Source organism: Bombina bombina, chromosome 6 (genome assembly GCF_027579735.1).
Source record: "Bombina bombina isolate aBomBom1 chromosome 6, aBomBom1.pri, whole genome shotgun sequence".
NCBI lineage: Eukaryota > Metazoa > Chordata > Amphibia > Anura > Bombinatoridae > Bombina > Bombina bombina.
The window spans coordinates 442,156,112-442,171,168 of record NC_069504.1 but is presented as its reverse complement, the minus strand read 5'-3'; positions in this window follow the sequence as shown (position 1 = coordinate 442,171,168).

Genomic DNA, 15,057 nt, shown 5'->3' with positions numbered 1-15,057 from the left:
ATCTATAACAAGACATTGTTACACAACATTACTTTTACATGTGCTTTTATATGTGTTTTTATATGTGATTTTCAACATTTTTATCAATGTATTTTTCTCTGTTAAACATGGATCCATGAATTATACTGTACGTTTACTGTGATTGAATGTTATGTATTAAAAGTGTTTATTGTATACTGTTTAGAAGTCTAGGGAATTTATTAGTCTTTTCAATCACCTCAGCCTATTGTGGCGCTCGCTTCACCATTTTCACTTTTGTATATTTTAAGGTTTACTAGGGAACCTTTCGAAGAGAGCTATAGGTACTGTTATTAGCGCAGGGTGTACTCAAAATAATTACATTTTCATATGCTTCTATGTGGTCAATTATAGAATTGTTTCCCTTGTTGGAAAACGTAGGTACTTCACCACTTAATAAATTAATTATTTTAGGGGTGTCATATACCTTATTAGATGTATCTTGGGCTCTCCTAGAGACCTTATTTTTGGGGCTGGAGGGCCCCCTATCTGCCCTATATTACTATGGGGAGACCCCTTACGTACATTAGTACTACGTGGGCTATCTGGATAACTGGCTCCGCCCCCTTACTCACTATTGTATAGAATGCAATCTTGCTCACTATTATCACTCCCCTCCCCCTCTGAAGTGTAGCAGTTCCCTGAAATTAAAACATGAGGTGACTGTCTATTTGGGAAGTTTACCACTTACCCAATAAGGGTCCTTTGTATAAATTCTTCCCTTATGTACTGCAGTTCATTTCTCATAAATTCTTTAGGGTTTTTTAAATACCTGCATCATTATTTGCATTATTTTCACTATAAATGGAGGGGGCTTCATTATTGCGATATGGCCTTTTTAATTCACTTAACTCTCTTTGGCTCTCTGCGAGTTCTTTATTTAAACCTTGTATTTGGGTTAGTAATTTTTGGTTATGCTTATCTAAGGTGGCCATGTCTTGTTTAAATGTAACAATTTTATTTTTGGCTATTTCTAAATTCTCTTTGCATTTGTGTGATGAGCGAATATCATCTTCTAGCCCCTGTAATTGCAATTCCTTTTCTATAAGGTGAGTGGACATTTCGTCAATAATGCATATTACAAGGGGCCAGGATTTTAGTATTAGCTCATCCCGTTTTCTCAAATTTTTCCATTGATTCATTTTTAATAATTCTTGGAACGATTCACTTTTTTCATTCCACCTTCCATTATCAATAGCAATATTTTTAGCTTTAATTGCAAGCATATCCATATAATCATTTAAATCACCCACAGTATTACACCTATTTTTAATGTGGCCTCTAACGTCGATTCTAAGGACATCGCCCTTAGTGAGGGGTAATTTAGGGAACATATTTAAACACTGAGTACAGATTCATTTGATTAAAGGGACACTGTACCCAAAAAAATTCTTTTGTGATTCAGATTGAGCATGAAATTTTAAGCAACTTTCTAATTTACTCCTATTATCAAATTTTCTTCATTCTCTTGGTATCTTTATTTGAAATGCAAGAATGTAAGTTTAGATGCCGGCCCATTTTTGGTGAAGAACCTGGGTTGTCCTTGCTGATTGGTGGATAAATTCATCCACCAATAAAAAAGTGCTGTCCAGAGTACTGAAACCAAAAAATGCTTAGATGCCTTCTTTTTCAAATAATGATAGCAAGAGAACAAAGAAAAATTCATAATAGGAGTAAATTAGAAAGTTGCTTAAAATTGCATGCTCTTTCTGAATTACAAAAGAAAAAAATTGGGTTCAGTGTCCCTTTAACTTCTAATAATAGACATTATTATTTTGGCTTTGTATTTGGTAAAATTAAAACGCTAATACAATTTTGACCAATGAGAAAAACATTTTTATTTTATTTGAGATCATTTCTATTTGTGATAAAGGTAATATTCTTCTGAAGTGCCTCCAGATTATATGTTGGTATATACTAGGTTTACAATATAATGTATTATTATATCAGCAGTAATCTCCAGTAAAATGTTGGAGAACTTATTTTAGCAGTTGCCAACCAATAAAATGTATATACGTAACAATTAAAAATTAATATTTATCCCTTAGTTCTTGATTAGTTACGTCTATAGATACCTTGAATTATATTTATGTAGAAACTAGATTATGAATCAATTATGTACACTTATTCCGTTATAATATTCTATACAACAGATCATAAAAAATATATTTCCAAAATTAACCTTACTCACAATGAATCACATTAAAATACCACAATAAAAATACCAGAATATGGACCACTAACTTAACAGTGCTTTGTTAAATAATATAACAAGATACTTCACACAAATCTTACTGGATCTCAATAATTCTGAGATAACTTTCAGGAAAGTATAATTAAGCTATTTAGCCCACAAATGGCTTTATATAACTTAATTTTAAACATTAGCGCCTAGATTTAGAGTTTTGCGGCCAAAGGGGTGCGTTAGCTACGCGTGCTTTTTTCTGGCCGCACCTTTTAAATATCGCTGGTATTTAGAGTTCACAGAAGGGCTGCGTTAGGCTCCAAAAAAGGAGTGTATAGCATATTTACCGCAACTGCAACTCTCGATACCAGCGGTGCTTACGGACGCGGCCAGCTTCAAAAATGTGCTTGTGCACGATTCCCCCATAGGAAACAATGGGACAGTTTGAGCTGAAAAAAACCCTAACACCTGCAAAAAAGCAGCGTTCAGCTCCTAACGCAGCCCCATTGTTTACTATGGGGAAACACTTCCTATGTCTGCACCTAACACCCTAACATGTACCCCGAGTCTAAACACCCCTAACCTTACACTTATTAACCCCTATTCTGCCGCCGCCGCTATCGCTGACCCCTGCATTTTATTATTAACCCCTAATCTGCCGCTCTGTACACCGCCGCAACCTACATTATCCCTATGTACCCCTAATCTGCTGCCCCTAACACCGCCGACCCCTATATTATATTTATTAACCCCTAATCTGCCCCCCGCAACGTCGCCGCCAGCTACCTACAATAATTAACCCTTAATCTGCCGACCGCATCTCACCGCTACTATAATAAAGTTATTAACCCCTAATCCGCCTCACTCCCGCCTCAATAATCAATAACCCTATAAGAAATAGTATTAACCCCTAATCTGCCCTCCCTAACATCGCCGACACCTAACTTCAATTATTAACCCCTAATCTGCCGACCGGAGCTCGCCGCTACTATAATAAATGTATTAACCCCTAAAGCTAAGTCTAACCCTAACACTAACACCCCCCTAAGTTAAATATAATTTAAATCTAACGAAATAAATTAACTCTTATTAAATAAATTATTCCTATTTAAAGCTAAATACTTACCTGTAAAATAAACCCTAATATAGCTACAATATAAATTATAATTATATTGTAGCTTTTTTAGGATTAATATTTATTTTACAGGCAACTTTGTATTTATTTTAACCAGGTACAATAGCTATTAAAAAGTTAATAACTATTTAATAGTTAAAATAGTTAAAATAATAACAAAATTACCTGTAAAATAAATCCTAACCTAAGTTACAATTAAACCTAACACTACACTATCATTAAATAAATTAAATACAATACCTACAAATAACTACAATTAAATAAACTAACTAAAGTACAAAAAATAAAAAAGAACTGTTACAAAAAATAAAAAAATATTTACAAACATTAGAAAATTTTTACAACAATTTTAAACTAATTACACCTACTCTAAGCCCCCTAATAAAATAACAAAGACCCCCAAAATAAAAAAATGCCCTACCCTATTCTAAATTAAAAAAGTTCAAAGCTCTTTTACCTTACCAGCCCTGAAAAGGGCCATTTGCGGGGCATGCCCCAAATAATTCAGCTCTTTTGCCTGTAAAAGAAAACATACAATACCCCCCCCCCCCAACATTACAACCCACCACCCACATACCCCTAATCTAACCCAAACCTCCTTAAATAAACCTAACACTAAGCCCCTGAAGATCTTCCTACCTTATCTTCACCATGCCAGGTTCACCGATCCATCCTCCGAAGTCTTCATCCAAGCCTCCGTCTTCATCCAAGCCCAAGCGGGGGCTGGCGATCCATAATCCGGCTGAAGTCTTCTATCAAGCGGTGGCTGAAGAGGTCCAGAAGAGGCTCCAAAGTCTTCCTCCTATCCGGGCAGAAGAGTAGATCCGGACCGGCAACCATCTTCTTCAAAGCGGTGAAAAGCGGCTCCATGTTGAAGACCTCCGGCGCGGATCCATCCTCTTCTTGCGACGTCCTAAGTCCAAATGAAGGTTCCTTTAAGGGACATCATCCAAGATGGCGTCCCTCGAATTCCGATTGGCTGATAGCATTCTATCAGCCAATCGGAATTAAGGTAGGAAAATTCTGATTGGCTGATGGAATCAGCCGATCAGATTCAAGTTCAATCCGATTGGCTGATCCGATCAGCCAATCAGATTGAGCTCGCATTCTATTGGCTGATCGGAACAGCCAATAGAATGCGAGCTCAATCTGATTGGCTGATCGGATCAGCCAATCGGATTGAACTTGAATCTGATTGGCTGATTCCATCAGCCAATCAGAATTTTCCTACCTTAATTCCGATTGGCTGATAGAATGCTATCAGCCAATCGGAATTCGAGGGACGCCATCTTGGATGACGTCCCTTAAAGGAACCTTCATTCAGACTTAGGACATCGCAAGAAGAGGATGGATCCGCGCCAGAGGTCTTCAACATGGAGCCGCTTGTCACGCTTTGAAGAAGATGGTTGCCGGTCCGGATCTACTCTTCTGCCCGGATAGGAGGAAGACTTTGGAGCCTCTTCTGGACCTCTTCAGCTGCCGCTTGATAGAAGACTTCAGCCGGATTATGGATCGCCAGCCCCCGCTTGGCCTTGGATGAAGACGGAGGCTTGGATGAAGACTTCGGAGGACGGATCGGTGAACCTGGCATGGTGAAGATAAGGTAGGAAGATCTTCAGGGGCTTAGTGTTAGGTTTATTTAAGGGGGTTTGGGTTAGATTAGGGGTATGTGGGTGGTGGGTTGTAATGTTGGGAGGGGTATTGTATGTTTTTTTTTACAGGCAAAAGAGCTGAATTATTTGGGGCATGCCCCGCAAATGGCTCTTTTCAGGGCTGGTAAGGTAACAGAGCTTTGAACTTTTTTAATTTAGAATAGGGTAGGGCATTTTTTTATTTTGGGGGTCTTTGTTATTTTATTAGGGAGCTTAGAGTAGGTGTAATTAGTTTAAAATTGTTGTAATATTTTTCTAATGTTTGTAAATATTTTTTTATTTTTTTAACTTAGTTCTTTTTTATTTTTTGTACTTTAGTTAGTTTATTTAATTGTAGTTATTTGTAGGTATTGTATTTAATTTATTTAATGATAGTGTAGTGTTAGGTTTAATTGTAACTTAGGTTAGGATTTATTTTACAGGTAATTTTGTAATTATTTTAACTATTTTAGCTATTAAATAGTTCTTAACTATTTAATAGCTATTGTACCTGGTTAAAATAAATACAAAGTTGCCTGTAAAATAAATATTAATCCTAAACTAGCTACAATATAATTATAATTTATATTGTAGCTATATTAGGGTTTATTTTACAGGTAAGTATTTAGCTTTAAATAGGATTAATTTATTTAATAAGAGTTAATTTATTTCGTTAGATTTAAATTATATTTAACTTAGGGGGGTGTTAGTGTTAGGGTTAGACTTAGCTTTAGGGGTTAATCCATGTATTAGAGTAGCGGCGAGATCCGGTCGGCAGATTAGGGGTTAATAATTGAAGTTAGGTGTCGGCGATGTTAGGGAGGGCAGATTAGGGGTTAATACTATTTCTTATAGGGTTATTGAGGTGGGAGTGAGGCAGATTAGGGGTTAATAACTTTATTATAGTAGCGGTGAGGTGCGGTCGGCAGATTATTAATTATTGTAGGTAGGTGGAGGCGACATTGGGTGCGGCAGATTAGGGGTTAATAAATATAATATAGGGGTCGGCTGTGTTAGGGGCAGCAGATTGGGGTACATAGGTATAATGTAGGTTGCGGGGGTGTACGGAGCGGCAGATTAGGGGTTAAAAAAAATATGCAGGTGTCAGCGATAGCGGGGGCGGCAGATTAGGGGTTAATAAATATTATGTAGGGGTCGGCGGTGTTAGGGGCAGCAGATTAGGGGTACATAGGGATAACGTAGGTGGCGGCGGTTTGCGGTCGGCAGATTAGGGGTTAAAAAAATTTAATTGAGTGGCGGCGATGTGGGGGGCCTCGGTTTAGGGGTGCATAGGTAGTTTATGGGTGTTAGTGTACTTTAGAGCACAGTAGCTAAGAGCTTTATAAACCGGCGTTAGTCCAGAAAGCTCTTAACTACTGACTTTTTTCTGCGGCTGGAGTTTTGTCGTTAGATTTCTAACACTCACTTCAGCCACGACTCTAAATACTGGCGTTAGAAAGATCCCATTGAAAAGATAGGATACGCAAATGGCATAGGGGGATCTGCGGTATGGAAAAGTCGCGGCTGGAAAGTGAGCGTTAGACCCTTTCCTGACTGACTCCAAATACCAGCGGGCGGTAAAAACCAGCGTTAGGAGCCTCTAACACTGGTTTTCACGGCTACCGCCCAACTCTAAATCTAGCCGTAGGAATTGCATATATTATTAATGCAACAGCCAATTTATATGCCAATATGTCTGTCCTGGAATAACCTCTTATTCAGCCACAATAAGACAAATTCTAAAATATATATATAGCAATAACTGTAATTAACTCATGATATTAAAATACGAAAATTATTTCTAAACATTAATATTTAATACAATATACTTACTACCCTTGGTCTAATTAATATTAAATATAAGAATAAATTTCTTTTTAAATCACACTATGATATAACTATAATTTTAGAATACCTTGATTTAAGACATTAAAACTATAGCGCAATCGTATACATCACAAAATAAACCAATTTAAAAGTTTCAGCTTTTTCAGATTAATCTAGTTCACCATCATAAATAAGAGGTATATGCAATTCAGAGAATAAAAGGTTTAGGCCCAATGTTGCTTTCTGTAGAGACTGTGTTCCAAAGGCAGCAGTTGTGAATCAGTCATAATTCCAGTAAAAGACCCTTTTTTTCTCCTATGCATGAGATTTTATCAAGTGATAAGCTCGTCTCTATTTTGTAATCATTGGTGAACCTTTTGGATGCACACCAAACGGATGCTTGTCCCTTCATTGGCTCTTGGAAATGCATGTATTTTACTAACAGCCAACCCCTTTTGGCTGCAATACAATTTCTGAACAATTGGTGGCAGCAGACAACCAGAAATGCAGTCTCACCATCAATACTGCTAACAGTAAATATAAATTCTTATATATATATTTTTATCAAATGCCTATTTTTATACACTTATAATCTCCTAGTTTAAACAACTATATGTTCCATACATGGCCCATTTAATACCATTTACTCTGAGTATTTTCATACTAAACATGATATATTACTTATAATATTTTAGAAGATGCATAGTGTCATCTTTCCCAGTTATTATAAATATTGTATACTTGTGGACATCATTTTAATATTCAGTGTATGGACTTATTTTTATGACCAATATTCATAGGACATCTTGTTGGTTTATTACAAGTAGATAAAAACATATATAATCATATTTTTGCAATATTCATATTTAATTAAGGGCCAGATTACGAGTAGAGCGCAAAACATTGCTTACGTGAGCATGATATTTGCGCTCCACTCAGTAATACCAGCGCACGCAAATGTGCGCTTGCTTTACAAGTTGAGCACCATGCAAACGTGACCTCGCATTCGCATTGCAGGGAAGCTTTGCGCTCCCAAGAGCGTGTTTCCAGGAGCTCCTATGGGAACCTCGTTCTCATGCCGTGAGACATGACTGAGGGGGTAAGTCAGGCAGCAATGGACAGCAAAATGTGAATATATACATATGTATTTTTGTTATAATATGTGTATATACTATATAATATGTGTTAATATTTGTATATACACATATTATAACAAAAATACATATGCATATATTCACATTATATTCATATACATATATATTTACAGGGAACACACAGTCCCCATAGATCGCTATGTAAGGGCACTTTTCAGTGCCTTTTTTTTCTAACATCTCACATCCACTAAAAACTTATTTGTGCAGTCATTTAAAAAAAAAAATTAAAGATGCTCATATATTTTTTTATTACAGGAACCATAAACTTTTATGTTGGCGGCAATAGGGGACATTTTTAAAATTAACCATAGATCTGATCTCTGGTTAATTTTCGGAGAGCTAATTGCTACCAAGAGCTTGCAGGTGCATTAACCAGATCCTTGTAATGGCTGGTTATTTATCATGCTCCCATAAACGGGCAAATTTGCCAGTTTCCCGGGACACTATAAATTATCGCTTCACTTGTAATCTAACCAAAGTGTTTATCTATGTATTTACTGTAAATTTCTTTCATGTAATTAGCAAGAGTCCATGAGCTAGTGACTTATGGGATATACATTCCTACCAGGAGGGGCAAAGTTTCCCAAACCTCAAAATGCCTACAAATACACCCCTCACCACACCCACAAATCAGTTTTACAAACTTTGCCTCCCATGGAGGTGGTGAAGTAAGTTTGTGCTAGATTCTTCGTTGATATGCGCTTCGCAGCAGGCTGGAGCCCGGTTTTCCTCTCAGTGTGCAGTGAATGTCAGAGGGATGTGAAGAGAGTATTGCCTATTTGAATTCAATGATCTCCTTCTACGGGGTCTATTTCATAGGTTCTCTGTTATCGGTCGTAGAGATTCATCTCTTACCTCCCTTTTCAGATCGACGATATACTCTTATATATACCATTACCTCTACTGATTCTCGTTTCAGTACTGGTTTGGCTTTCTACTACATGTAGATGAGTGTCCTAGGGTAAGTAAGTCTTATTTTTGTGACACTCTAAGCTATGGTTGGGCACTTTTATATAAAGTTCTAAATATATGTGTTTAAACATTTATTTGCCTTGATTCAGGATGTTCAACATTCCTTATTTCAGACAGTCAGTTTCATTATTTGGGATAATGCATATGAATAATCTATTTTTCTTACCTTAAAAATTTTAACTTTTTTCCTGTGGGCTGTTAGGCATTCTTGGCGCAGACTTTTTTGGCGCAAAAATTTTCTTTGTCATTTCCGGCGTCATACTTGTCGCCGGAAGTTGCGTCATTTTTTTGACGTTTTTGCGCCAAAAATGTCGGCGTCACCGGATGTGGCATCATTTTTGGCGCTTAAAGCATTTAGGCGCCAAATAATGTGGGCGTCTTTTTTGGTGCTAAAAAATATGGGCGTCATTATTGTCTCCACATTATTTAAGTTTCATTGTTTATTTGCTTCTGCTTGCTAGAAGCTTGTTCATTGGCATTTTTTCCCATTCCTGAAACTGTCTTTTAAGGAATTTGATCAATTTTGCTTTATATGTTGTTTTTTCTATTACATATTGCAAGATGTCTCAGATTGACCCTGATTCAGAAGATACTTCTGGAAAATTGCTGCATGATGCTGGATCTGCCAAAGTTAAGTGTATTTGTTGTAAACTTGTGGTAACTGTTCCTCCAGCTGTTGTTTGTAATGAATGTCATGACAAACTTGTTAATGCAGATAATATTTCCTTTAGTAATGTTCCATTACCTGTTGCTGTTCCATCAACATCTAATATTCAGGGTGTTCCTGTTAACATAAGAGATTTTGTTTCTAAATCTATTAAGAAGGCTATGTCTGTTATTCCTCCTTCTAGTAAACGTAAAAGGTCTTTTAAAACTTCTCATTTTTCAGATGAATTTTTAAATGAACATCATCATTCTGATTCTGATAATGATTCTTCTGGTTCAGAGGATTCTGTTTCAGAGGTTGATACTGATAAATCCTCATATTTATTTAAAATTGAATTTATTCGTTCTTTGCTTAAAGAAGTCTTAATTGCATTAGAAATAGAGGAATCTGGTCCTCTTGATACTAAATCTAAACATTTGAATACGGTTTTTAAACCTCCTGTAGTTATTCCAGAGGTTTTTCCCGTCCCTGATGCTATTTCTGAAGTAATTTCCAGGGAATGGAATAATTTGGGTAATTCATTTACTCCTTCCAAACGGTTTAAGCAATTATATCCTGTGCCATCTGACAGATTAGAGTTTTGGGACGAAATCCCTAAGGTTGATGGGGCTATCTCTACTCTTGCTAAACGTACTACTATTCCTACGGCAGATAGTACTTCCTTTAAGGATCCTTTAGATAGGAAAATTGAATCCTTTCGAAGAAAAGCTTACTTATGTTCAGGTAATCTTCTTAGACCTGCTATATCTTTAGCGGATGTTGCGGCAGCTTCAACTTTCTGGTTGGAAGCTTTAGCACAACAAGTATCAGATCATAATACTCATAGCATTTGTAATCTTCTTCAGCATACTAAGGCCTAGATTTGGAGTTCGGCGGTAGCCGTCAAAACCAGCGTTAGAGGCTCCTAACGCTGGTTTTGGCCGCCCGCTGGTATTTGGAGTCAGTGATTAAAGGGTCTAACGCTCACTTTTCAGCCGCGACTTTTCCATACCGCAGATCCCCTTACGTCAATTGCGTATCCTATCTTTTCAATGGGATCTTTCTAACGCCGGTATTTAGAGTCGTTTCTGAAGTGAGCGTTAGAGCTCTAACGACAAAATTCCAGCCGCCTGAAAATAGCAGGAGTTAAGAGCTTTCTGGCTAACGCCTGTTCATAAAGCTCTTAACTACTGTACCCTAAAGTACACTAACACCCATAAACTACCTATGTACCCCTAAACCGAGCTCCCCCCACATCGCCGCCACTCGATTTAAATTTTTAACCCCTAATCTGCCGACCGCCACCTACGTTATACTTATGTACCCCTAATCTGCTGCCCCTAACCCCGCCGACCCCTGTATTACATTTATTAACCCCTAACCTGCCCCCCACAACGTCGCCGCCAGCTACTTAAAATAATTAACCCCTAATCTTCCGACCGCAAAGCGCCGCCACCTACGTTATCCCTATGTACCCCTAATCTGCTACCCCTAACACCGCCGACCCCTATATTATATTTATTAACCCCTAATCTGCCCCCCTCAACGTCGCCGACACCTGCCTACACTTATTAACCCCTAATCTGCCGAGCGGACCTGAGCGCTACTATAATAAAGTTATTAACCCCTAACCCGCCTCACTAACCCTATCATAAATAGTATTAACCCCTAATCTGCCCTCCCTAACATCGCCGACACCTACCTTCAATTATTAACCCCTAATCTGCCGAGCGGACCTCACCGCTACTGTAATAAATGTATTAACCCCTAAAGCTAAGTCTAACCCTAATACTAACACCCCCCTAAGTTAAATATAATTTTTATCTAACGAAATAAATTAACTCGTATTAAATAACTTATTCCTATTTAAAGCTAAATACTTACCTGTAAAATAAATCCTAATATAGCTACAATATAAATTATAATTATATTATAGCTATTTTAGGATTAATATTTATTTTACAGGCAACTTTGTAATTATTTTAACCAGGTACAATAGCTATTAAATAGTTAAGAACTATTTAATAGTTACCTAGTTAAAATAATAACAAATTTACCTGTAAAATAAATCCTAACCTAAGATATAATTAAACCTAACACTACCCTATCAATAAATTAATTAAATAAACTACCTACAATTACCTACAATTAACCTAACACTACACTATCAATAAATTAATTAAACACAATTGCTACAAATAAATACAATTAAATAAACTAGCTAAAGTACAAAAAATAAAAAAGAACTAAGTTACAAAAAATAATAAAATATTTACAAACATAAAAAAAATATTACAACAATTTTAAACTAATTACACCTACTCTAAGCCCCCTAATAAAATAACAAAGCCCCCCAAAATAAAAAATTCCCTACCCTATTCTAAATTAAAAAATTTACAAGCTCTTTTACCTTACCAGCCCTGAACAGGGCCCTTTGCGGGGCATGCCCCAAGGATTTCAGCTCTTTTGCCTGTAAAAAAAAACATACAATACCCCCCCCAACATTACAACCCACCACCCACATACCCCTAATCTAACCAAAACCCCCCTTAAATAAACCTAACACTAAGCCCCTGAAGATCTTCCTACCTTGTCTTCACCATACCAGGTTCACCGATCCGTCCTGGCTCCAACATCTTCATCCAACCCAAGCGGGGGTTGGCGATCCATCATCCGGTGCTGAAGAGGTCCAGAAGAGGCTCCAAAGTCTTCCTCCTATACGGCAAGAAGAGGACATCCGGACCGGCAAACATCTTCTCCAAGCGGCATCTTCAATCTTCTTCCATCCGGTGCGGAGCGGGTCCATCTTGAAGCAGGCGACGCGGATCCATCCTCTTCTTCCGTTGTCTCCCGACGAATGACGGTTCCTTTAAGGGACGTCATCCAAGATGGCGTCCCTCGAATTCCGATTGGCTAATAGGATTCTATCAGCCAATCGGAATTAAGGTAGGAATTTTCTGATTGGCTGATGGAATCAGCCAATCAGAATCAAGTTCAATCCGATTGGCTGATCCAATCAGCCAATCAGATTGAGCTCGCATTCTATTGGCTTTTCCGATCAGCCAATCGGAATTCGAGGGACGCCATCTTGGATGACGTCCCTTAAAGGAACCGTCATTCGTCGGGAGACAACGGAAGAAGAGGATGGATCTGCGTCGCCTGCTTCAAGATGGACCCGCTCCGCACCGGATGGAAGAAGATTGAAGATGCCGCTTGGAGAAGATGTTTGCCGGTCCGGATGTCCTCTTCTTGCCGGATAGGAGGAAGACTTTGGAGCCTCTTCTGGACCTCTTCAGCACCGGATGATGGATCGCCAACCCCCGCTTGGGTTGGATGAAGATGTTGGAGCCAGGACGGATCGGTGAACCTGGTATGGTGAAGACAAGGTAGGAAGATCTTCAGGGGCTTAGTGTTAGGTTTATTTAAGGGGGGTTTGGTGTTTTTTTTTACAGGCAAAAGAGCTGAAATCCTTGGGGCATGCCCCGCAAAGGGCCCTGTTCAGGGCTGGTAAGGTAAAAGAGCTTGTAACTTTTTTAATTTAGAATAGGGTAGGGAATTTTTTATTTTGGGGGGCTTTGTTATTTTATTAGGGGGCTTAGAGTAGGTGTAATTAGTTTAAAATTGTTGTAATATTTTCTTATGTTTGTAAATATTTTATTATTTTTTGTAACTTAGTTCTTTTTTATTTTTTGTACTTTAGCTAGTTTATTTAATTGTATTTATTTGTAGCAATTGTGTTTAATTAATTTATTGATAGTGTAGTGTTAGGTTAATTGTAGGTAATTGTAGGTAGTTTATTTAATTAATTTATTGATAGGGTAGTGTTAGGTTTAATTATATCTTAGGTTAGGATTTATTTTACAGGTAAATTTGTTATTATTTTAACTAGGTAACTATTAAATAGTTCTTAACTATTTAATAGCTATTGTACCTGGTTAAAATAATTACAAAGTTGCCTGTAAAATAAATATTAATCCTAAAATAGCTATAATATAATTATAATTTATATTGTAGCTATATTAGGATTTATTTTACAGGTAAGTATTTAGCTTTAAATAGGAATAAGTTATTTAATAAGAGTTAATTTATTTCGTTAGATAAAAGTTATATTTAACTTAGGGGGGTGTTAGTATTAGGGTTAGACTTAGCTTTAGGGGTTAATACATTTATTACAGTAGCGGTGAGGTCCGCTCGGCAGATTAGGGGTTAATAATTGAAGGTAGGTGTCGGCGATGTTAGGGAGGGCAGATTAGGGGTTAATACTATTTATGATAGGGTTAGTGAGGCGGATTAGGGGTTAATAACTTTATTATAGTAGCGCTCAGGTCCGCTCGGCAGATTAGGGGTTAATAAGTGTAGGCAGGTGTCGGCGACGTTGAGGGGGGCAGATTAGGGGTTAATAAATATAATATAGGGGTCGGCGATGTTAGGGCAGCAGATTAGGGGTACATAGGGATAACGTAGGTTGCGGCGGTTTACGGAGCGGCAGATTAGGGGTTAAAAAAAATATGCAGGTGTCAGCGATAGCGGGGGCGGCAGATTAGGGGTTAATAAGTGTAAGGTTAGGGGTGTTTAGACTCGGGGTACATGTTAGGGTGTTAGGTGCAGACGTAGGAAGTGTTTCCCCATAGGAAACAATGGGGCTGCGTTAGGAGCTGAACGCTGCTTTTTTGCAGGTGTTAGGTTTTTTTTCAGCTCAAACAGCCCCATTGTTTCCTATGGGAGAATCGTGCACGAGCAAGTTTTTGAGGCCGGCCACGTCCGTAAGCAACTCTGGTATCGAGAGTTGCATTTGCGGTAAAAATGCTCTACGCTCCTTTTTTGGAGCCTAACGCAGCATTTGTTTAAACTCTCGATACCAGAGTTAAATTTATGGTGCGGCCAGAAAAAAGCCCGCGGAGCGTTAACAGCCCTTTTACCGCCAAACTCCAAATCTAGGCCTAATAATTTTATTTGTGATGCCATCTTTGATATCATTAGGGTTGTTGTCAGGTATATGTCTTTAGCTATTTTAGCTAGAAGAGCTTTATGGCTTAAAACTTGGAATGCTGATATGTCTTCTAAGTCAACTTTGCTTTCCCTTTCTTTCCAGGGTAATAAATTGTTTGGTTCACAGTTGGATTCTATTATTTCAACTGTTACTGGGGGAAAAGGAACTTTTTTACCACAGGATAAAAAATCTAAAGGTAAATTTTGGTCTGCTAATCGTTTTCGTTCCTTTCGTCACAATAAGGAACAAAAGCCTGATCCTTCCCCTACAGGAGCGGTATCAGTTTGGAAACCATCTCCAGTCTGGAATAAATCCAAGCCTTTTAGAAAGCTAAAGCCAGCTCCCAAGTCTACATGAAGGTGCGGCCCTCATTACAGCCCAGCTGGTAGGGGGCAGATTACGATTTTTCAAAGAGATTTGGATCAATTCGATTCACAATCTTTGGATTCAGAATATTGTTTCACAAGGGTACAGAATAGGCTTCAAGATAAGGCCTCCT